Genomic DNA, 25,461 nt, shown 5'->3' with positions numbered 1-25,461 from the left:
AACATCGCATATCACAATCGTAAGCTCACCGGGAAGGGTTCCTTTACTTATTAACAATGCAATGCGATATTTATCGACGCACTTCATATCGCATGTCACATTTTGCAACTCCACCAGCCAGGTCATTCACTCTTGAACCTTGCGATGCCATATTAACCAATAATCTAACAGTCAACATCAATAGTGATCTGACGGTGACTGTGATATCGCATGGAGATCTATGCGACGATACCGCCTCACGGAGCCGATAGACTTATAAACCCCAATTTATAACAGTTCAGGTCTAGACTTGAGATTAACGCCCAATGATAGAGGTTTTTAGATCTACGACTCGCGAGACTTCAATTAACACAAGGGTCAAACCTAGGCCAACCCCCGCTATTGACTGTGGCACAATACATTGAAAATGGAATCAACGGTGAAGAATGAGTGTGGGACTTCAATCCTAGATCAAGAATTCATGCACTTCTAACCCCGTTGTCGCTAATACATAGCAGAAAGAAATTAGATACAAACACACTAGATCAATAGAACTTTAAGTTTTAAGCCAAACTGGAAATTCAAAGATACACAGAGACACTGCGGAGGGATGCGACACCTCCGGGATTGACCAATTACACAACACAAATACACTGAGTTATGTTTTCTGCAACTTAATCATATATGGCTAAAACATGCCGAATCAGTCCAAATCCTTTTACAATCATTCATAACTTACATAAATACTATTCCATCCTAACTATTAGATCCTTAAACACTGGATTGGATTTTTTCTAATCTTGAACAATACCAAATCTAGTCGATATTCTCCTTGAAAATCTCAATTGAATCAAAACTGCATGAATTAATTACAAAGCCATTCAATCCCTAAATCTTATTTCAAATCCTATCTAGAAAGCTTGTAAATTGACAACTAAAGGATCCCACCCCTTTGCTTGTAATTTTTTTTGGATTTTTGGAATAAGTTCAAAGCCTTTTGCCTTCAAGCCTCATGCTCCTGCATCAGACTCCTGAGGACAAAATTCTTCATGTGCTCCTGTCCATGAGCTCTTCTATAGAATTGCCCAACTTCTGTAGCATGGAATTTGTCATCCAAGTAGCTATAACAATTGGTTGATCTTTCCATTTGACGAAATACTGAAAATACTCCTGTCCTCTTGTCTTCTTCAAAAATTTCTTGTCCAAAATCCTCTCTGGCTTCAATTCCTTTGCTATAGGTAACTGTTTTACCCAATCATTCTCTTGTTCTTCTTGATCCTCTGCTGTTTCATTTGCCTGTTCCTTTTCATACCTGTGTAAGTCAGCAACATTTAATTTTGGAGATATTCCAATATCAGGGGGTAATTCTATTTCATATGCATTTGCAGAAAATTTTCTCAAGACTCCGCATGGCCCAATTTTCTTAAACTTTAGTTTATTGTACTCCCTTTTTGGAAATATTTCCTACCTCAGGTGTGCTAAAGCCAAATATCCAACCTCAAAATTAACTTCTCTTCTCTTCAAATATTCTATGCCCTTGTATTTTATGTTGTTGTCCTGTAGTTGTTGTTTTACATGTTCATGTATTGTTTGAACTTCTGTAGCAAAATATTCTCCTTTAGCACTTCTCCTTTCATATTTTCCCAAGTCTCTCAATTCAGACACTCCTCTTGGGTGCATTCCATAGATTATATGGAATGGACTCTACCATGTACTTATGGTAGGAGAACCATTATATGCATATTCTTCCTATACCAATACTTGATCCCACTGTTTTGGATATTCTCCTGCAAGACTTCTCAAAAGATTACCTAAGCTTCTATTTACAACTTCAGTTTGTCCATCAAACTGAGGATGATAAGTAGAACTGAAACTCAATTTAGTTCCAAGCTTCTTCCACAATGTCCTCCAGAAATGTCCAACAAATCTGGTGTCTCTGTCTGAAACAATGCTCTTAGGTAACCCATGTAATCTTACAATCTCTTTAAAAAATAGATTAACAATATGAGTAGCATCACTGGTTTTATAACATGGATAAAATGTGCCATTTTTGAAAATCTGTCAATTACTACATAAATTGAGTCATTTCCTCTTTGAGTTTTTGGTAAACCTAAAACAAAGTCCATACTTACCATATCCCAAGGCCTATCTGGAATAGGTAATGGAACATACAAACTTGTGTTTTGACTCCTTCCCTTTGCATACTAACAGACTTTACAATTTTTCACGTACCTTTCTACTTCATACCTCATTTTTGGCCAAAAATGAAACATGTTCAGCTGTTCATAAGTTTTGTCTGCACCAAAATGCCCTCCAAGTCCTCCACTATGTTTCTCCTTGATCAAATTCTCCCTCATAGAACAACTTGGTATGCACAGTTGATTTATTTTAAACAACAGTCCCTCTTGCAGGAAATAATCTAGCCACTTGCTTCTGTCCAACAAAACAGGATTTCTACAAGCTTCAAATGCCTCTTTAAAATCTAGATCCTTTTCATATAAATCTTTAAGAAAATCAAAACCCAACACTTGAATTTGACTTTCTTGAACTAAAATTCTTTTCCTACTTAAGGCATCTGCTACTTTGTTTGATTGACCAGTTATATGTTTTAATACAAAATTAAAACTTTCTAGGTATTCTACCCATTTAACAAAATTAAAAATTTGGTTAAGCTTTCGCTGTTACATAATGTACTATAGTGCATGGTTATCCGAATACAGTATGAACTCCTTAGAAATTGAGTAATGTCTCCACTTCTTTAAAGACTGCACCATTGCAGAAAACTCTTTGTCATAAGAAGAATATTTCTTCTTTGTCTCAATCAGCTTTTCACTAAAATAAGCTACAGGTTTGTTCTCCTGACTCAAAACAGCTCCAATGGCTTCTCCACTGGCATCACACTTCACTTGAAAAGGTTTATTAGGTAAAATCAAAATAGGTTTCTCAGCAATCTTTTTCTTCAACAGCTGGAAGTTCTTTTCTGCTTCAACAGTCCATTTAAATGGTTGTTTGTCCTTCTTTATTGTGTCAATAATTGAAGCATTAATCTTACTAAAATTCCTTATGAATTTCCTATAAAAACTAGGAAGACTGTGAAAACTTCTTACCTCAAAGACAACTTTTGGTGAAGGCCATTCCATGATAGCCTTGATCTTCTAATTTAGTAACCGGAGAACCCACAATAAAAACCATCCTTCATCAACGTTTCAAATCCGAAAAGGGATCCATCATGAGGACATTCTTGAATGATGATAGTAGAAGAGCTTGAATGAGGGTATTAAATAGATTTGAATAGTTTGAAGGGAGAAGATTTAAATGGATGTTGGTTGTTTTAATCATTTTTATTTATTATAATCCTTATTTTTTTAATAATTTTAAGAATTTTAAAGTATTTTCAAAAGATTATTTATTAATGTAATAATAAATAAATACATTGATTATTTAATCTTTACTACTAAATGTTTAAATTTATTATTAAGAGTTTAATACAGTTAATAGATTCAATAGTAGATCCAAATAATAATTAATCAAAATTATTATAATAAATATTTATGTTTTATATTAAATATTAGTATTAATATTCAATATATATTAATAATAATATGTGAATATATAAATATTTAAATTATTATTACTAAAAAATAATATTAGTGTATTAATATTAAATATTAAATATTAAATATTAAATACTAAAAATATATTAATAATAATATTAAACTTAATAATAATATTAATGTTAATGTATTAATAATAATTAATAAATAATAACTAATAATTAATAATAAAAATTGGCCAAAGGTAAGCCTTGTAAAACATTCACACATGATGAATTTTGTCAAGTATATTCTACCTGTTATGAAGTTGTTAAAAAATTGATGTTCAAGGGTTCAGCTGCGATATATTTTTTTCAATCTACTAGCAGCATGCAGGCTTTGACCTAGCTCTGCTCCTCTGCAGCCGTTGCCTCCTACAGCTCCTCTGCCTGGCAGCCCCTGCTGCTAGGCCTCTTTCCTTTAGCCTCTGGCATCCCCGCAATCGGGCTTGGCCTTTCTCCTCTCGACAGCTCTACTGTAGGCCATCCGCATCTCTCGCCCCTCATGGAAGGGTGCGATTCACCTCATCTACAAGGCCCTGAGGAATAGGTAGTGGCCTTCGCTTCTTTAATATTAGAGAATGGAGCACCAAAAATCAAGCCTACAGCAACGAAATTCGTCAAAAACTTGCAGACATTCCAGAAATATCTCTACCTCCAACTCTACCTAGGAAAGCTGCTATTTCTTTATCTGAAAGAGGACCGGTTTGCCAGTTCACTGGACTATGGCCCTCCCCCAGAGCAGTTCAGAAGTGGCTGGAGTGCAACTAGAGCACCAATATCCAAGGGAAAATAACAATAAGATTTTGTGGCAGGGGATATTACACGTTCCTCTTTGAAACCAAAGAGGATCGAAACCTAATATTCAAAAGCGGTCCTTATTTTATGGATTCAAGATGGCTATACTTGAATAGATGGTCCCCAAACTTTGATCCATAGATGGAAATCCCAAATGCCGTCTTGGTTTGGGTCAGATTGCCCCATCTCCCCCTTCACTGTTGGGGAGGTCAATCGGTTCAAGAAATCAGAAATGCAGTTGGCAAATACATTGACAGATGCGAGCAAAAGGACAACATGCATGCATGTGCCAAGATTTTTGTAGAAGTGGACCTGGGGAAGGGCCTTCCGGAGGTAATAAATATCAAGGTGGATCAGTGGACTCATATCCAGCAGCTGGATTATGAGCAAATCCCGTTCAAATGCAAGGTATTCCATGAATATCGTCATTTTTCTAATAGATGTAACAAACTAAAAGAAACTAAAACTGCTGATAATGTAGAAGCAAATGAAAGTACCTTGGAACAAGTTAAGAGAAAGAAAACCACCAATAAAAAATCTAACCCAAACCCCAAACAACCTCTTGAAAACGTTGTTGCAATCCCCACTCCTCCCCTCAACATTGTTCAACTAATACCCTCAACATCTAACCCTTTTGAAACCTTGGAAGAAGAAGAACCATTATCCCCACATTCTCCATCTCATGACAAAACTTTAGCTGTCATCCATTCCCCCATTCAGAACTTTCATCCCCTCCCCCCCACCATTGAATGTATCCTCACTAGAAACAAAGTTAAAGAATCCAACAATACCTCAGAGCAATAAAAAAAAACAGGTAGGAAATCGAATAAAGAGATTAGAGACGAGGTAGCAACAAAAGAAATGGCTACAGACACCCAACAACCTATGGACTCTTTCTTGGCTAAACAAAAGGGAAGCGGGGAAAAGCAGAAGGAGAAGATCGGGGCTCACCAAAAATCAGGTAAATAATGATTTTGGTCTCTTGGAACATTAGGGGTTTGGGCTCCTCTCTAAAAATCAATGCAGCTCGAGATTTAATAAGGCAAGAACAACCATATGTTTTCATGATCCAAGAGACAAAAGTGACCACTCAAGAATTCCAAAAAATAATGAAGAAACAAAAAAGTTTTGAAGGAACAACGATAGATTCCATTGGAGCTTCAGGAGGTATTGGCACGATATGGAACAAAGGAAAGTGGGATCTCACTAGTCAAAAACTCAATAACTGGTGGGTTAGAACAGATCTCAAAAATAAAACCACAAATGAAGAGTACACTTTGTTAAACATTTACGCTCCAAATCACTACAGGGATAAAGCACTATGATGGGAATCAATTAAAAAGGAGGTGTAAGAATGTCAAAAAAACAAGCTGGTATTAGGAGGTGATCTAAATGTAATGCGGAATATCGAAGAAAAGATGGGAGGGAAGTATCTTAATGACCCATCTAGAGCAGCTTTGGAAGAAATTATTGAAGCTCAAAAACTCCTAGACATTCCTCCATGTAATGGGAAATTTACTTGGAGCAATAAAAGAGCTGGAACTCAAAGCATCAAAGAAATATTGGACAGGATATTAATTCAAGAAGGCATTTCTATACGATTCTTAGCCATTAAGAGCAAGATTGTACATGCTACAGCCTCTAACCACAAGCCCGTGGTTTTGATTCTAAACAAGCTGGAGAATTATGGGCCGATCCCTTTTAAATATAATAAAAATTGGGACAGCAAGGAAGAGTTCAGTAAGATCATAAAGGACAGCTGGGAACACGATGTAATTGGTTCCCCCCACTTCATTTAGGAATCCAAGTTAAAAAACTTAAGAGAAAAAATCAAAATCTGGGTAAGAGAGAACGCTCTAAAAGAGAAAAGCAAAAAAATTGAGCTGCACAAAAATTTGGAAAAATGGAGTCAGGAAAATGAAAAACAACAAGCAACGGAGCAAGATCATGCTCAAGAAAAAGAAATATTTATGGAACTTTATAGGCAGAACAGACAAGAGGAGGAGGAAGTGAGACATAAATCCAGGTGTCTCTGGCTTTCAGCAGGAGATAAAATTACTTCCTTTTTCCACAATAATCTCAAGCTAAGAAGAGCGGGTAGCCAAATGGACAAAATCCAAGTTGAAGGAAAGGAAATAAGGGAGAGGGAGGAAATTAAAGAAGCAGCTCACAATTTTTTTAAATCCCTCTTAAAGGCAGAAGACCAACCATCGGACAGTGCTGATTTTCTTCAGCAAATTAAAAGTAAAATCAGTGATCAACAAAATAGTGAGTTGGAGAAGGAGGTGACAGTGGAGGAAATAAGAGAAGCAACGTGGAGCATGCACCCCGATAAAGCCCTCGGGAAAGATGGATTCACCATCACCTTCTATAAGACCCATTGGGATATTATAAAGAAAGATTTTGTAAGAATGGTTCGAAACGTCTTTAAAAAAACAAGATGGGAGAAAACACCAAAAGCTAACATATGGCACTCATCCCCAAGGAGCCAAATCCCCTTTCTTTTGACTGATTCCGGCCCATCTCTTTATGTAATGCATTTTATAAAATAATTACAAAAATTTTGGAAAATAGACTGTAAAAGATCCTGCCCAGCCTCATCTTGGAAAATCAAGGCGGGTTTGTTCCCAAGCGACAAATAATGGATAACGTGATTCTTGTATAGGAAGCCATTCATAGTAGTATTCAAAGAAATGAAAAAGGCATGGTCATCAAGCTGGACATGGCTAATGCCTTTGACATAGTCAGTCACCAGTTCTTAATGGTAGTTTTGCAAAAGTTTGGAATCTCTATGAAGTTCATTAGCATTATAATGGAATGCATCTGAAATACATGGACTAGCATGTTAATTAACGGAAGGCCCAGCCGTTACTTCCGCAGCACCAGAGGATTGAGGCAAGGATACCCAGTCTCCCCTTTTCTCTACATCATCATGGCTGAAACAATAAGTATACAGCTTGAAAGTCAAAGGAATAAAAGGGAAATAACAGGCATAAGCATAGCTTGGGGGATTAAATAAATTAACCATTCCCTCTTTGTGAATCATACCCTTCTAATCAGAGGAGCCTCAAGCATCATAGCAAGAAGGTTCAAGAAAATATTAGATGTCTTTCTTGCTGTCTCAGGAGGGCTGCTCAATAAAAAAATTATAGAATTTATACCTGGAATGTTTCACTAAATGTGATGCAAAGGATTTCCCAAATTATGGACATTCCGGTTCAGCGGAAATGGGGACACTTCAACTACCTTGGTTTATCTCTGGCAAAGGAAGGGGTCAAGGCTGAGGTGTGGAATAAATAGATAGAAAAGATGAAAGGGAAGCTCCAAAGCTGGGGGCTGATGTGGTTAAACCTAGTGGGTAGAACTATCCTCATAAAAGCTCTCCTCTCAGCCCTTCCTATTTATCAATATGCTATAATTTTGGGCCCCGCCAGCATACATAAACAAATGGAGTTAATCATGAGAGAATTTCTTTGGCAAGGCGGGAAACAAGATTCAAAAAAATTTAGTCTTTTTCGCTGGGACTAAGTGACCCTTCCTTTTGAAAAAGGAGGTATCTCCATCAGGATCCTGAGTTTGACAAATAAAGCTCTAGGCTTCAAGCTTGTATGGCGATTGCTTATAGAAAAAGGCAGTTGGTGGGTAGAGGCGCTTATAAAAAATACGTCACTGGCTAGCATTCAAAGATCCTTTCTGATTTGATCTCAGAGCGACCATGCACTCAAGCATGGAAACTCATCAAAAAAGTCCTTCCTCAAATCAAAGATCAAATATCAAAGAGCCCAGGGAATGGGAAAGATACTGCTATATGGACAGACAGAATTATGGGATCTACTCCATTGAATCAAAGCCAGCAATTTAGACCCCTGAAAGTCTGGATGGAGAATAAAAACATAACTTCTCTCTATGATATCTCAGACTAGGAGAAAAATAGTTGGTCTGCTTGGAAGGTTTTACCACTTCCAAAGGCTGGAAATTCAGTGGGATGATTTGAAAAACTCTTTGGCTGGAGCTGCCCATATAAACAAAAAGATCCAAGATAGCTATGTCTGGGATCCTAGTGGAGGGAAGTTTACAGTGAAGTCCAGATATAAATTCCTTCAACCCAATAATAATCTTGAGAACTGGAATCTCAGGTCTGCAGTTTGGAAGAATGAGTGTCTCCCAAAAATAAAAATTTTTGCATGGAGCCTCTTAAAAGGTAAGATTCTCACTGCGGAAAACCTTAGGAAAAATGGTATATAAGGCCCATTCATGTGTGTTTTATGCCAGAAGGAGGAGGAAAGCAGTCATCATATTTTCTTAGATTGTGCCATTACAAAGCATTGTTGGTAGAAAATTATAAGTCCCCTAGAGATGACAAGTGATATTTTTGATCAGCTCTCAACTTTAAATAAGAACTGGGAGAAAACCTATCCTTATACCAAGCAAAACAAATCTGCCATTCTTCGCATTTGGAAATGCCTCCCATTTGTTCTCTGTTGGCAAATTTGGCTGGCAAGAAATAGCTACATATTTAAAAATCAAAAGCATAATCCAGGTCTCATCCTTGCCAAAACATGGGGGCTAGTGGCAGAGATGATTAGTGCCAATGATGTGTTCAATGTTGATCAAAGCAAATGGCAGAATGAAGAAAAGGAGTGGTACACCAAAATTCCATTGGTTTGTTCTGTGAGGAAGCAACCATTAGCAAAGACAAGGGGAAGAAACAGAGGCTGGAAGCTCAGGGGAACAGAACTGGAAATAAACAAGTGGATCCAAAATCAAAAAAATTGCACTCTCAGATTTCATGGCGCTTCTAGAAATAGCCCTGGTAGAGCAGGAGCTGGGGGAATTATATTTGACCAAAGAGGCGAAGTTATCTCCTCCTATGAATGGGGGCTTGGTAACATGTCAAACAATCAAGCGGAGGCGTACAGTTTGTATCTAGGCACGTGTATCCTCAGTAGACTCTAGGTCAAAGATCTAGTAGTAATTCGAGATTCAACAATAATCATTGCTGCAATCGAAATGGGAGGAGAATTCACAAATCAGGCTCTAAACAGAATCAAACAAAGAATCTTAGACAACACAAAACATCTGGGAAATATCAAATATAAGCATGTCTTGAGAGCTCATAATCAAGAGGTTGATTCCCTTGCTAGAAAGGCAGTGAATCGGAGAATCGGGTAAGTAAAATAACTACAAAATATATATGAAAAATCGATCCCCTGATTTCCCCTCTCCTTTGGATGGGAGCAATTCTCACTGTCTTGAAAGTCAAATCAATCAAGAGGCTTCATCTTTCCACAAGTATAAGAATAAGGTGATCATCCAGATCAGGTCTGAAATCAGATTCCCAGACCATCTTCATAGATTAGAATGGAGATTCTGCAGCAGGGAGAAGGATTTGAACGGGTTCTCATATCTAAAAATATCTTGGCCAAGGGAGTCGCATAAGGTTGGCTTCAGTCAAATCAACAACAGAGTTGCCTGCACTAGTCAGAGGTGCAATGATAATTGTGACAAAAATAAGCTAGAGAACAGTGCCTAGAGTCACGAGAAGAGAGTGAATAAGCAAGCATTTAAGTAGCATTGGGCTAACAGGTTTCATCAGAGAAACAATTTGTGTAACATTAAGGTTAAAGATTGCACAAAGCGCGCATTCCCTTATTTCACTAAGTATGGTGTGGACATCTTCATTTGCAGCCTCTGTTTTTGGTAGCTACTAAATCGTAGAACTGACTGTAGTGTTCTTTTCTGCAGGTGTGCTAGAAACAACAACTTTTCTCCTCCCCACCAGCTTGCTGGCAGAGGTATCGCTGTCTTATTTTCTTGTTTTTGTTATTTTTATGTTAATCCTTGGCCTGTCAATGTGGTTTAGTTTGCGCTAAGGGCTCTCCAAGCTCTCTTAGCAGTGGAAATCTGTCCCACGTCGGTTTCTACACCCTCCTGCCCTCAGATCCTCCCGCGTCTTCTCTGTTTCTCATTATCTTCTTTGACCAGGAACATCACTGTGGTTCAGATTGCTCCATGGGATTCTCAAGTATATACTGTGGTTATAATCCATTTCTCACCGGCTCCTTCTTCTCTCTGCCCCCAGACTTCCCCTCATACTCTCTGTTTTTCACTTCAATCAGTGCCTATAGTCTCTGTCTCTAATAACAGTTTGAGTTTCTTACACTGCACCTCCTTCTCTTCCATCAACTTCCACACTTCCAGACACCTGCTCTAGCCTTCATTCAGATTATTTCTGCATCCCAAGCTCTCCCTAGTCTTCAACAGATCTTTGAGCACTTAGAATTCCCTGGACACTACTTTCAGAATCTCAGCTCTTCACCCTCCAACCTTCAGAAGACCACAGGTCAAGCAGCGACTCAAACACAAGGAGAAAGTTCCTCTAGCATCAATCATGTTTGATAATCCATTGGACCGAATTGAGACCAATAGCAGCTGTGCTCTCTGCAAAGAACACTATTTTATGATAGGATGATTTATCAAATACTTCAACGCTCTCAAAACTGAAGTCGAGTCCGAAAACAAATCTAAGGTAAAAAAATTTGAGAAACAGAAAGTCGAAATTGAAGGGCTCAAAGAGAAATGCCAACACCTAGAAGAAGCAGTAAGTTACATCAGGACTCTGAACCAAAGTGAGCAAGGTGAAGCATCAACCAAGCTCAGTGAAAAGAAAGATCAGCTTCCTGATGACACAATTAATCAATTCTGGTGATTTCTTAGTTAATTTTCCATGCAATGTAAATTTTGTCTCCTATTAGGCCAGTTCCTCCGACAATATAGTCGGTATGTTTTACAAATCTCAAGAAACATGAACAGTGAATTGGAAATTGGGACTGCGTTCCCATTTTGCTCCAATTTCACTGAGTTCATCTCTCCATATGTACTGGGACATAGTCCCATTTTTGATGTTTTATAATATATAAGTATCCGATCTTGTAAAAAAAAAAAAATTAATAATAATATTAATGTTAATGTATTATTAATAATTAATAATAATGTTAATGTGTTAATAATAATTAATAATAATGTTATTGTTAATGTATTAATAATAACTAATAATTAATAATAATATTAATGTTAATGTATAATTAATAATTAATACATTAACATTAAACCCTCAACCCTTCTCTGGATCCATCTTTAAACCCTTAACGGAAACAACAAAGCCCAAATACACCAACTACTCCTTCATGAATGAACATTTCTTTAAATTTAACAGTAATGTTTCTTGTTGTAGCCTCTATAAGACATAATTCAGATGTCTCATGTGTTCCTCCTTAGATCTGTTGTAAACTAATATATCATCCAAATATACTATTACAAATTTACCAATAAATTCCTTCACAACTTCATTCATAAGTCTCATAAATGTACTAAGGGAATTCAACAATCCAAAAGGCATTACCATCCACTCATATAATCCTTCATTGGTTTTAAAAGCAGTTTTCCACTCATATACCTCTCTAATTCTGATTTGATGATAACCACTTTTTAAATCTAACTTTTTAAGATATCTAGCTCCACTCAAACAATACATCAAATCTTCGATTCTAGGTAAAGGAAACTTGTACCTGAATGTTATCTTATTGATTGCTCTCGAGTTAGTGCATATTCTCCAGCCTCCATCTTTCTATGGGCTCAACACTGTTGGCATTGCGCAAGGACTCAAACTCTCTCTAACTAGTCCCTTGTCTAACAGTTCCTGAACCTGTTTCCTTATCTCTTCATTGTCTGTGGGAGTCATCCTGTAAGCTTGTTTATTAGGTAGATTTTCTCCTGGAATCAAATCTATGTGATGACTGATTTTTCTAATGGGTGGTAACTCATCAATAAAATCATCTACAATAGTATCACAATAGTTGTCCAGCATCTCTTGAATTTCAATGGGTAAATCAGAACCTTTTGTGTAAGTAATAACTACTTTGGGTTTACAAAACAACGTAAAACTTACCTCATCCTCTTCCATCTGCTATAAGTACTCCTTTCCACTCAGCAAAAGGGTCTTTGAATCAGGTTTCTTCAATGCATCCTCTTCTTATAACGACAGGAATGTATGATTGACACCATCTTTGCTGAATTTATATGTGTTCTTCTTTCCATCATGCATAGATCCTCTATCATACTGCCATGGTCTACCCAACAATATATGACACACATCCATAGGAATCACATCACACAGGATTTTGTCTCTGTATTTTCCCAACTACAACTCCACTTCACATTGCTCATTCACTACCAACTAATATCCCTTTTGAAGCCATGACACCTTATAAGGTGTTGGATGTTTCTTTGTTTTCAATTTCAACTTCTCCACCACTTTTGTGGAGACCAAATTATATGTGCTACCACTGTCTATTATCATTTGACAACAATTCCCTTCAAATTTGCACACAGTCCTGAACAAGGTTTTCCTTTGTGTTGGTTGAACAATTTCCTTAGCTGGTTTTAAATTTTTTTTGTTAACTACCAAATATTCTCCCTTCTCTGGTACATTCTCTTCATCTATTAACTTTGTTTCTTCCTCTTCAGCTTTTGCAACAATCGTATTCTTTTGATTCGTTCCTATATTTTCTGGGCACTCATAAGCTCTGTGTCCCAGCTTGTTACACTTGTAACATCTAACTTCTCTTCCTCTACCTCTGCCTCCTCTTCCTCTGGAAAAACTCCATTTTCCACTTGCATCATATCCTGTGGGTGCATGCTGACTTGAGCTGTTGCTAGCTCCATCTCTAGGTGTTGTAGATCTTCCTCTACCACCTTGTCTTCCCCTTCCTCGGAAAGTTCCTCTATTTTTGGTAGACTGCTTCCTCATGAGTTTTTTCAGCCTTCAGTACCATCTGATGAGCCTCTTCTATTTTTTTACTTGACAATACACTTATCTCATCTTGAATGTCCATTCTAAGACCATTCACATATCTGGCAACCTTCTCATCTGTATCTTGGATTTGTCCTGCTCTTATACTCACTTTATAGAATTCCTCTATGTATTCCTTTACTGTCATAGACCTCTGTCTAAGATTTTTCATCTATCTAAATAATGTTTGCTGATAATCACTTGGCAAAAACTTTCTTTTTAGTTTTGCCACCATCCTGTTCCAATTCTTAATTGGTTTTTTGCCAAGTCTTCTTCTTTCTGCCTGCACTCCATCCCACCAAAGTGTTGCATGTCCTTTCAGTTTTGTGACAGCAAACTTCACCTTCTTTACTTCATTTGTTTCTTCATAATCTAAGAATTTCTCCATGTCATTTATCCAGTCAATCAATTCCTCAGGGCTTAAGCTTCATGTGTAGATTGAGACTTCAAGTCTAGGCTTGGATGTGGATCTCAATACTGACCTAAACAATCTCATTTCAGGAGTTATATTTGCAGGTTCTTCATCTTCTGCAATTCCAGCTTCAGGTTCACTAACATCCCCAACATCTGCATCTCTTCCCATTTCCACTACTTCCAATCTAGCTTGCATCTGTTGCATAGTCTCCAACACTTCAAGATTTTCAACTGGTTGTCCTCTTCTTTGACCACCACCTCTTCCTCCAACTATGAAAGCCATGTTGGATTTATTCTTCTTCTCGTTGAGATCATGTCCAATGTCAGTAGGCTACTTTGATACCACAAATGGTGGCCGGGGTGTAGGCGTTAGTGACAAATGTTCAAATGCGGAAACAATTTCTTCGAGTTCTGGTGGAATTTCTTCTTGGATTTCCTTCAGACTCTTAGTCATTTACCTCCAAAGTTAGATATTGTGCTAAATTAGCAGAGCTGCTAAATTTAGTTGCAATTGACAAGTGCTTTACAAATCCTCTAAACATCGCATATCACAGCCACAAGCTCACCGGGCAGGGTTCCTTATTAACGATGTGATGCGATATTTATCAGCACGCTTCGTATCACATGTCACATTTCGCAACTCCTCTGGCCAGGTCATTCACTCTTGAACCTTGCGATGCCATATTAACCAACGATCCAATGGTCAACATCAATAATGATCCGACGGTCACTGTGATATCGCATGGAGATCTATGCGAAGATACCGCCTCACGGAGCCGATAGACTTATAAGCCCCAATTTATAATAGTTCATGTTCGGACTTGAGATTAATGCCTGATGACAGAGGTTTTTAGATCTACGTCTCACGCGAATTTGATTAACACAAGGGTCAAACCTAGGCCAACCTCCGCTGTTGACTGTGGCACAATACGTTGAAAATGGAATCAATGGTGAAGAATGAGTGTGGGACTTAAATCCTAGATCAAGAATTCATGCACTTCTAACCCAACTGTCGCTAATACACAACAGAAAGAAATTAAATAAGAACACACCAGATCAATAGAACTCTGATTTTTAAACCAAAATGGAAATTCAAAGATACACAGAGACACTGCGGAGGGATGCGACATCTCCGAGATTGACCAATTACACAACACAAATACAACGAGTTATGTTTTCTGCAACTTAATCATATATGGCTAAAACATGCCAAATCAGTCCAAACCCTTTTACAATCATTCATAACTTACATAAATACTATTCCATCCTAACTATCACATCCTTAAACACTGGATCGAATTTTTCCTACTCTTGAACAATACTAAATCTAGTCGATATTCTCCTTGAAAATCTCAACTGAATCAAAACTGCATGAATTAATTACAAAGCCATTCAATCCCTAAATCCTAGTTCAAATCCTATCTAGAAAGCTTGTAAATTGATAGCTAAAGGATCCCACTCCTTTTATTGTTAATTTTTTTGGATTTTTGGAATAAGTTTGAAGCCTTTTTCCTTCAAGCCTCATGCTCCTGCATCATGTTAGAAGAAGGATGGAGTGGTCTTCGCAAGTGGTTAGCGGTATCTCGTGTGCCCTAAAAGCTGTAAATGTTATTCTATGATTTCACACGATTAACCTGAGGGGTTGAAACTTAGCATGAGAAAACCACCTTTCTCGTGCGCTCTCGATCTAATATCGGTCGTGCATGTAATGACGCGATATAGCGCAATCACTATTGGATTGAGGTAGGAGAAATAAACGGTGGATATTGGCCAGGCTAGTTGGCATGAGTTATTGTACGATAACCATTGGATTGAGGAATGAGATCGATGGTGAAGATTTAATGTGTTAAGGAGAGCATCGATATATGTGCAAAGGTTTGTGGAATGGAGGAAAGGCAATGTTTAAGTGTGGTTTATGAAATATTTCTATTGTATGGGAATTATAATAAAAATAAGCAGAATTATTGTATTATGGTTTAAGTTGAGTTTTAACCAAAGTCTTAAATCCATGGTATGGTTAATATACGCGGGTAATAAGAATAACCAAAGATTACGAAGGATTTATAAGGTTCCGCTCAAAGGTTTATAAAGGTCCAGACTTTGGATAGTTAAATAAAATGTTTCCGCATAGAGTTTATTGAAGGAGCATTAAACCTTGACTTGTGAAGGTTTCACTAAGAATGGAATTATAAAATTCCTGGAACATGGTGTGACATGCAGTTTTATTTGCATAATGTGGGTAGATGCGGCTTTTGCTGCATCAAATATAGTAAGGATTATTCTGCCAATGTTTTTAGACCAATATCCCTTTGCAATGTTTTCTATAAGGTTATATCTATTGTAATTTTCAATCAGCTTAAACCTTTGCTTAGTTCAATCATATCTCCTAAATAGATTGTATTTGTGGAAGGACATCAGACCTTGGATGGGATAATCGTCACCCATGAATTTATTCACTCACTAAAATAATCCAAATGCAGAAGGATGATGATAAAACTTGATCTCTCAAAATCCTATGATAGGTTGAACTGGGAATACCTTCTCCAAGTCCTCCATGACTTTGGGTTTTAATATGAATGGATTGTCTAGATTGAATCCTTGATTTATCTTCCCTTTTTCTCTCTCCTTCTGAATGGTTCTCCAACATTGAAAATCAATCTATCTAGAGGGCTATGATAGGAGGATCAAATCTCCCCATTTCTTTTCATCATAGTAGTAGAGGGCTTTAGTAGATATCTTAAAATAGTGGGAGTCGAAAGCAATATCAAGGGACTCCACCTATATGGTGCATATCTCCCTATCAGTCATTTGTCATTCATTGATGAGATTATGCTATTTGGATTACCAATGGTGGGTGAGATTAACACTTTGAGAAAACTCCTCAATGAATTCATGGAGGTTTTAGGTACAATAATTATTACTAAAAAAGAAAATATATTATTTTTCAATACTAACATTGCTGTATAGAAATGTCTAGCTTGTCTAATGGATTTTAAAATAGGCAAGCTCCCCGCCAAGTATCTAAGAGCTCCTCTAGTTGAAAACTCCCTGTGTGTTTCTCATTGGTAGGGTATATTTTAGAAACTTTCTCAAAAGTTGGATAGTTGGGAATTTTGAACACTCAACTTGGAAGTATGCATGGTCCTCCTCAACTAAGTTCTTCAAGAACTCTTGATATACCAATTATTTGTAATGGTTGTTCCTAAAGCAATATTAAAATACATCACAAATCTGTATAGAAATTTCTTTTGGATAGGGGAAAAGAGAGAGAAAATGGTCCCTAGTCACATGGGAGAAAATTTGTATTCTTAGGATGGTAGGGGGATTGCGGATATGAGATTCAAACACACTCAACAAATAAATGGGAGCTAAACTCTAGTGGAGATGGCTTTAGAGAGGGAATAAACTATGGAAACTAATTTGGAACAAAAACAGGGTCAAAAGGGGATGAACCTAGATATGGATAACTTAAAGATTGCACCATTCATGTAGTTGAGGAATTCTTATTTTAGTTTCGAATAGACTTGCAGCAGAATAAGGGAATTTGAATGTTGTTTTGAGCATGTTGTGGACAAAACCTTTGAGAAAAATTTTAGACTTGTAAGGGGTTGTTATCCATACATTTGGTAAGAGAAGGGTCCAGTGTTAAAGGATGATGAAAATTGAAGGGACAAACATATATCCTCTTTTTTCTTTTGAGTGGACATGAATTACATTTGGGTTGTGCATGGATATGAACCTGAATTGATTCCTATGAACTTAGATGCATTTTTGGATGTTAGAAGACCATATTGATTCCATTTGAAAGAAAATATGTGGATGATATTTGGCGAAATGTGCTTTTCCAAAAAATTTAGATTAGATTTGGGGACCTTGTGGATCTTTTCCTTGGACCCTAGTAGTTCTTGGAGTTTGTATTTAGTGGGGTTGGAAGACCAAAACATAATATGACCAAGAGGATTAGTGTTGGAGGACTTATGGTTTGGGAGACAACCATTCATGAACTCTTAAGGGCATATTAGGTCAAGGATGAAAGGGTTAATTAGAGAAATTTTGAGGTCTAAAATAGGCCTCCTAAGGAATATTATTAAATAGTACTAGAAATAATAAAATAAGATTAGATCACCTCATCAAGTTTTGGAGGGAAAAAAGAGAAACTAATTTTTCAACTTATCTCCCTACAATTTTACTCAAATTTCGAGCAGGAGCACTTGTTGGATGCATAATTTATTTTTTCATCTAAGGAGTCACCATGTTGCATGCTTTTGATGGACCTTACTACACAAAAAGTGTGAAATACATTAAAAACATGATTGCAATCATGAGTACTCCTTGGATGCAAAATTTAATTATGCACCCAACAAGTGCTCCTATTTGAAATTTGAGTAAAATTGTAGGGAGATAAGTTGAAAATACGAGTTGAAGAAGTAGTTTTTTTAGTTTTTTTATTTTTATTTATCTTTTTACCGTTTTACTCCAAAAATGGTGAATCGTCCCCCATGGTTGACATCATCATATTGAAGTCTATTGGTTCTTATAAAGTTGACTTGTGTTGTACATTTTTTTCTTTGAGGCCCATTTTTTACCTCAAAATTTCTCTAATGGTCCCATATGGCCCTCATTGGTGGGACATTTGGTACACTTAGACTATTTTGTGGTAGGCTTGAGTGACAAGTTGGACAATAGCTGAGGAGTGGGTGCATGGACCTTTTTGTAGGCCTTTGATGGTCCCAAGATAATCAAGAAAATAAAGGACAAGATATGGGCATCATTCATGAGAGAAACATATGTAAAATACAACAGTGATAGTGTTAGGACTATAGTAAGGAATGGAATAACATCCTTTGGAACACCTTTATTAAGATACAAAGAAAAACCTTGCATAAATTGAATTATAAGCAGTCTTGAGATGGAATTCATGGGAATTAGGGCAAGCTTAACCCACAATTTTGTGGGCATATTTGGAGTGTTTAAGAACAAATTCGAGGGAAGTCTAACATTGTTTGTTGAATTCTAAAGACAATCCCCTCATATTGAATCATTTCAATAGTCTAAGAATGGGCTAAAATGACTGTGTTGAAGGTGCTGAACCTGCCAACATGTAAGGGTTCTCCCCGGTAATATGTCCCAATTAGACCTCAGACTTTCATGTAGGATACCCAACGATGGGTCATACAGTAATGCCTTGACCATGATTTTCACAAAGGAAAGTAAGATGTCCCTGTTGGTAGCAAGGGTGTGACAACTGCAGTAAGTCAAGGAAGGTGCATGAGTGGTTCTAACACACTGAGGGTGAGGTGAGTGCACCCCTTGGAAAACTGTGATAGTACACGAATTAGAAGGGAACACACGGGCAAAGATGCATCACAAGCTGGAAAGCAGGTTAGCGAGCAATCAAAAGTGATGGTTAAACCAACAATTTTTTTTAGAAAGATTCATACATACTTATACATAATATTCCATACATGCATGAGTAAGAAAACAAATAATATAATATAATACAACATATGCATGAAACGTGCTCACTTTGTTATATTAAGAAGTGTCAGTTCCATTCATACAATACATCCATTTCTAACCACTAGTTCCAACAATAGAACATTATAGCCACAACCGCTTGCTCTTACAAAGAGATATATTAGCTCTACGCAGTGGAGAAGCCAAGGCTCATTACAATATTATCCAACCTCTCTCCAAGTTAGTCTTATCGGAAGCTTGCTAACCAAAAGCCTTTACAATGAGTTATGAGGTTCTATTTATACCAAAGGGTGGGGTGAGCCTTGACATTCCCCTTTGTGACAGTTCATCTACCCTCATGACTCTTCATCTACTCTATGAATGTTACATCTAACTATCGACACTTGAACTTCCACTTGACAAGACATTACATTACAATGCATATGTGCCCATGTAAGACAAAATGACTTGAGAAAGCCATGCAAGACATCACTAACATGACATGCTTGTGATGGTGAAGGTGGTGAGCTGATGCCAAGCTTGGTCATCCATGATGGTGTGCATGCGTTCCATGGTGACATCTTGTTGAAGCAAACTCTTGCCTTTGTTGCATTGGTATGGCTCCTTTGTTTAAATCGTTTGATAACATGTGCATGGTCTTCTTGGGTGCGGTTGAATCGATAACGCACTGATGCATAGTGTCTGTGCTGATCTTCAAGTGTGTGCTAGTGGTCATGCGCATCAACTTGTCGAAGTAAATGTTCAGCTCCATTCAGACATGCTTCCTGTCTTCGCCTCAGTGAGTGTGTCGAATGGGTGGGATTGCATGTGTGTGGACAATGACATGCATGTTGTTGCATTCCATTACATGTGATCGAAAATAGTACTCACCTTGTCTACTCCGTGCCAGCCGTTGGGATGGATCTATAACTTGTATGGGCATAATTTTCAAACGTGAGTGCTTGTTGCACCCCTTGCTATACCTGTTCCTGTTGCAACTCATTCTCTTGTCTATGCAGCTCTTGTTCTTCCTTGAGTTGCTACTTCAACACATGCAACTCCTTCTCTGTTCCATTCTCTGTCTTCTCGCAATCTTCTTGTCGTGCTGTCACCTCATAGCTTGAGTCTTCAAAGTTACTTTTATCACAAGTGGATCTGCTTGAGCTTGCAACTTTGTTCCGCCTCCGTGTTTTCAACAACCTTTCTCTTGCGTTCGTTGCATCCGATATGTTGCCTTCATGATTCGAGTTGATTCTACTCTCAGATTTAACCAATAACTTTTACTTCTGTGATGTTGTTAGAATTGCATTTAAAAGAGAATAAATTAACACATATGCATGTTGTAAAGAAGAGGGAACATGAAAAGAATCAACACCATAAAACACAAGACGTTGACAATAGAGTTCGTCCAGGAGGGACTACGCCTCCGGACCCCGGTGTCAATATGGTGTAGGTTGTTGCATTAAGTGCAGGAAAGAGTAATGGTGTACATGAATGTGTTTTCTCTATCATGCAGGGAATATTCCCTCACACAGGAGTGGCTCCATGAGATGTTCTGCTGCAAGAACTCTCATTCACAAAAGGACTCCTATCAGCATGACATAATTTCATGTATGATAATAATGAGCATCCTACCAACATGGCATCAAAGGGATCTCAATTCAAACATACATGGTGACACATGAGTATCCCATCAACATGGCGACAGAGGGATCACAATCAAAACATGACAATAAGTACATCTCACATGAAGAAAAAAACAAGATCCCACATCAAACATCAAACAAGGATTTATACAACACAATGCATCTCAAGCAAAGAGACAAAGAAGTACATGATCACACTGCATATACCTCACATCGAGGAGTTATTTGAAGAAGAGGATGATAAACTGCTAGATCTAGCTATACCATCAATCTCGTGGCGTAGAATATCATGGAAATGACTGCTCACACATTGAATGTTGACACCAGTACTCCACTTTGAAAAGTGGTTGAAAAATGGAATGATCAACTGGAAAATGATATTACACCATCAGATTCGTGGGGTCGAATAGTGTAAGATCGACTGTCAAATTTCTGAATTCTGACAAACTGAAAATCTGGGGCTACAAGAATATTTTAGATTCCCCCTAGATTCCTTGAAGATTCCCTCCTCCAGGTCATCTAAATATCTACTGCTCAGATCAAAATTCTAATCTCTCCGTTGAGATCCTTGTGAAATTCTGAGAAGAATGAGTATGAAGTTGGCTACATTCTGACTCTGGAGAATTTCAGCCTCCAAGGAATTTGGAAGATTTCCTCATGATTCTCAAAGATTCTCCTCCACTGGGAATCTGAAAATTTGCTACTTAAAAGGCGAATCCAACCTCACCATTGCGTTCCCTACAAAAATCTGAGAAAAATGACTGTAAACTTGATTACATTCTGATAAAAAGAATTTTTACCTCCCCGGAGAATCTTTGGGCATCAAAGAATATTCTGCCTTGAAATACATGCAAATCATGGTTCTGCCTCAGCACTGCAAATCATGTTTCCATTGTATGGAACTCCATTCATGAAAACTCCATGTCGTTGGCTCTCTCCCCATTCTGTTCAGCCTCCGTTCTTATGTACAAATGAAGCTAAAGGTTTATATATAAAAATGTGGGTAGAGTAATCAACAAAGGTCGTTTGGTCGGTTAGTTAGGGCGGATGGTTTGAGGCAGTGAGGTCAAGGGATCATAAAAATTGTGCCTTATTTTATTATAAACATGGTTTTTTTGTTTTAAACGACATGCGATCAATTTCTTTAGTTTTGTTAACAGTTATGTATGTATTATCGTGGGGTTTGGGTTGGGCCGCCCGTGGAGCGAGCTGGCCACGTGGCCGGGCGGGTTTGATTGCTGTTGGCCCATAAATATATGTATGTTATGTTAATATGGGTGTTTGGGGTGGCAGGGTTGGTGGGCCCCCCCCACTCCCCAAAATACACACACACACACACATATATATATATATATTTTGTTTTTCAAATAACATAAGCCTTTTTTTTTTAAATTTGTCGAACGTAGAGGTTATTAGGAAAATTAAAGAGGCAACAATTTCACCCACCACTAGTGACTGGATTCCAATGACTTCCATAAGTGAAATTTGTAGGTCCATTAACCCTGCTACTTGGCAAAGTCAACCCTGAAGTTTGACTGGCTCTATCTCCCTCATACGAGATCGGATTTGAGTGTCGTTTGCACCGTTGGAATTAGGGTGACAAGCGCTTCGATATGGTGCTAGTTTGGGAGCAATCTGATCACTTTTCATTTTGAACCTTTCTAAGTCCTATGGGACTTCTACAAGTGTCTAGAGCCACCTGGATCAATCCTCCCCACTGAGGAGATTTTGGTCCTCCAAAAGGATAAAAAATAATCTACAACTTCTTTGTACCCTATCTGCACTTACAAGTATCTAATATGTCTCCCTTCCTTCTCCTTCACCTTTGTCCTTCAGAGCCATAAGCAATGAGCCGACACCTACAACCTCTACAAACCTGTAATACATTGTTTTACAAATTACTTGCTTGACTTACATGATCAACTAATGACCCAAGCATCCCATACTTGCCACAAGTTTATAACACATACTCTGTGGTCAAGTTTACATCAAAATGGAAACAATACCCCAAATATGAAAACAAGGCCAAAATATCATTGTTGCTTCAACAAGTGATGGAAAACACATCATCACTGCAACACATGATTTACAAAAATAAGGCCACACACTATTTTTGCTTTAACAAGTGATGAAAACACAACATCACTTTCACAGTTTAAAATGCATCACAAAATAAGACCAGACATAATTGTTGCTTAACAAGTGACAGAAAACACATCATCACTTTTACAATTTAAAATGTAACAAATGATTTACAAAAGCACGACCATGAGAAGCTAACATATCTAGAAACCATTTTTCACTTATCAGTGTGAATGGGTCATTCCCCTATGGTGGTTTTGCTTATTGAACGTCTTTTTCAATAGTTCATGCATCGATGCTTTGCATCTAAGGCGCTACTCTGGATAGAGACTCCAACATGTGGTTCTTTGATGGCCACTTTTTTTGCAATGACTACAATAAGTCTTCTTCCTCCAGATCTTCTTTACCTTCTTCTTTGCTTGTTGTTGAGAGGGCCTTTCACGCCTCATCCTTTTTCATGCTACCATTCTCTTCCAGCTCTCAACAAATGTATTTTTATGTAATCCACAAACAACACATGTTTTTCGATGCCATGCTTTACGTTCATCATTAACAACATGATTATAATCAAAATGAACATTTGAATATCGAGAGTTGTTATACCTTTCCTTGTTGTCTCTAGTGTAAGTATGACGATGAGAGCTTGACTAAGCTCTTTTCCTGTAATGGGCACTTCCATGGGATGATGGTGATGTGGTCTCATCATTCTCTTCCCTTTACGATTTCAATGATGTCTCGAAAGCATCTGACACCTTCGAGCATTCTCCTTCGGTGTATCCCAATCCTGCAAATCGAGGTCTTTGCACGACCTCAAATTGTTGAGTCATGCCTTGGCTATTAACACCAAGTTTTTCCTCCTTGTTCCTCATCATGGTAAGGAGCCTCATGTTTGTCCCTGTAATTGGTATCTCCACATTTCCAAAAGAAATCATACTATGTGAAGATGAAACTAAAGGGAAATCAACATCCTTTACCTCCATTGTCGAGTTGGAAATAACTGATGAGGGCTTCTCATCATCTGTTGTTGGTGGTTCGCTTGCTGTCTTGGCGCATTCCCCAACTTCCTTTCTGACATACCAAAGTCCCGCATGACAAGGAATTTACTCCACTTTGATGGGGTTCATGATGCCCTGGCCATTAATTCTGAGGCCCTTTCCTTGATAGCCCATCTTCTTCAATAGCTTGGTCCTGATACCTATAGTATATTTTTCAAAAATAGCAAAACCATCATCAGTTAACATACATGAAGACGGAGAATTACTTTTTACCTCACATGGGTCACGCTGTAGCTTTTCCAAGGCTTTGTCCTTAGCTTGCAGCTGTCATAGCAAACTATGTTTCTCCTATTTCTCTTGTTGTAGAAGCATCTTCAATTCAGCGTCATCTGCTTGAAGACTCTGGTTTTTGTGCTTCAGTTCTTCCAGAGCCTCTTCCGTGGCTTGCAACTGAAGTTGCAATCGCTTCTTTTCCTCTGTCTCTTTTTGTAGAGCTTCATACATTATTTCCACCCTTTTGGACACTATAAGCATGGTCTCATACATCACTTTGTCATCCTCCATCACTGCACATTCCATTGTTCATGCTCGCAATTCACATCCATGCGAAGACCGCTTTAATACCAAACTTGATCCAAGTTGACTCAACTCTCGTATTTAACCAAGAACTTTTACTTTTGTGATGTTGTTAGAACTTCATTTAAAAGAGAATAAATGAACACATATGGATGTTGTAAAGAAGAGGGAACAGGACAGGAATCAACAACATAAAACACAAGACATTGATAACGGAGTTCGTCTAGGAGGGATTATGTCTCCGGGCCACAGTGTCAAGATGGTGTAGGTCACTGCATTAAGTGCTGGAAAGAGTAATGGTGTACATGAATGTGTTTTCTCTACCATGCAAGGAATATTCCCTCACGCAGGAGTGGCTCCATGAGATGTTCCACTGTAGGAACTCTCATTCACAAAAGGACTCCTATCAGCATGACATAAATTTACGTATGTTAATAATGAGTATCCCGCCAACATGGCATCAAAGGGATATCAATTTAAACATACATGGCGACACATGAGTATCTTGTCAACATGGCGACAAATATATCTCAAGCAAAACATGACAATAAGTACATCTCACATCAAGAAAAAAACAAGATCCCACATCAAACATCAAACAGGGATCTATACAGCACAATGCATCTCAAGCAAAGAGACAAAGAAGTACATGATCACACTGCATATACCTCACATCAAGGAGTTATCTGAAGAAGAGGATGATAAACTGTTGGATTTGGTTGTACCATCAATCTCATGGCGTCGAATATCTTGGAAATGATTGCTCTCACATTGAATGATGACACCTACACTCCACTTTGAAAAGTGGCTGAAAAATTGAATGATCAAATGGAAGATCTAATTACACCATCAGATTCATCGCATCGAATAGTGTAAAATCTACTTTCAAATTTCTGAATTTTGACAAAGTGAAAATATGGGGCTACAGGATATTTTAGATTCCCCTTAGATTCCTTGAAGATTCCCTCCTCCGGTCCATCTGAAGATTTGCTGCTCAGATCAAAATTCTGATCTCTCCATTGAGATCCTTGTGAAATTCTGAGAAGAATGAGTATGAAGTTGGTTGCATTC

The sequence above is a fragment of the Pinus tabuliformis genome, chromosome 3_2 (genome assembly GCF_031772625.1).
Source record: "Pinus tabuliformis cultivar Carrire ecotype Pingquan chromosome 3_2, CPIR1, whole genome shotgun sequence".
NCBI classification, from domain to species: domain Eukaryota; kingdom Viridiplantae; phylum Streptophyta; class Pinopsida; order Pinales; family Pinaceae; genus Pinus; species Pinus tabuliformis.
The sequence above is the reverse complement of the archived record's forward strand: the minus strand, read 5'-3'. Positions refer to the sequence as shown.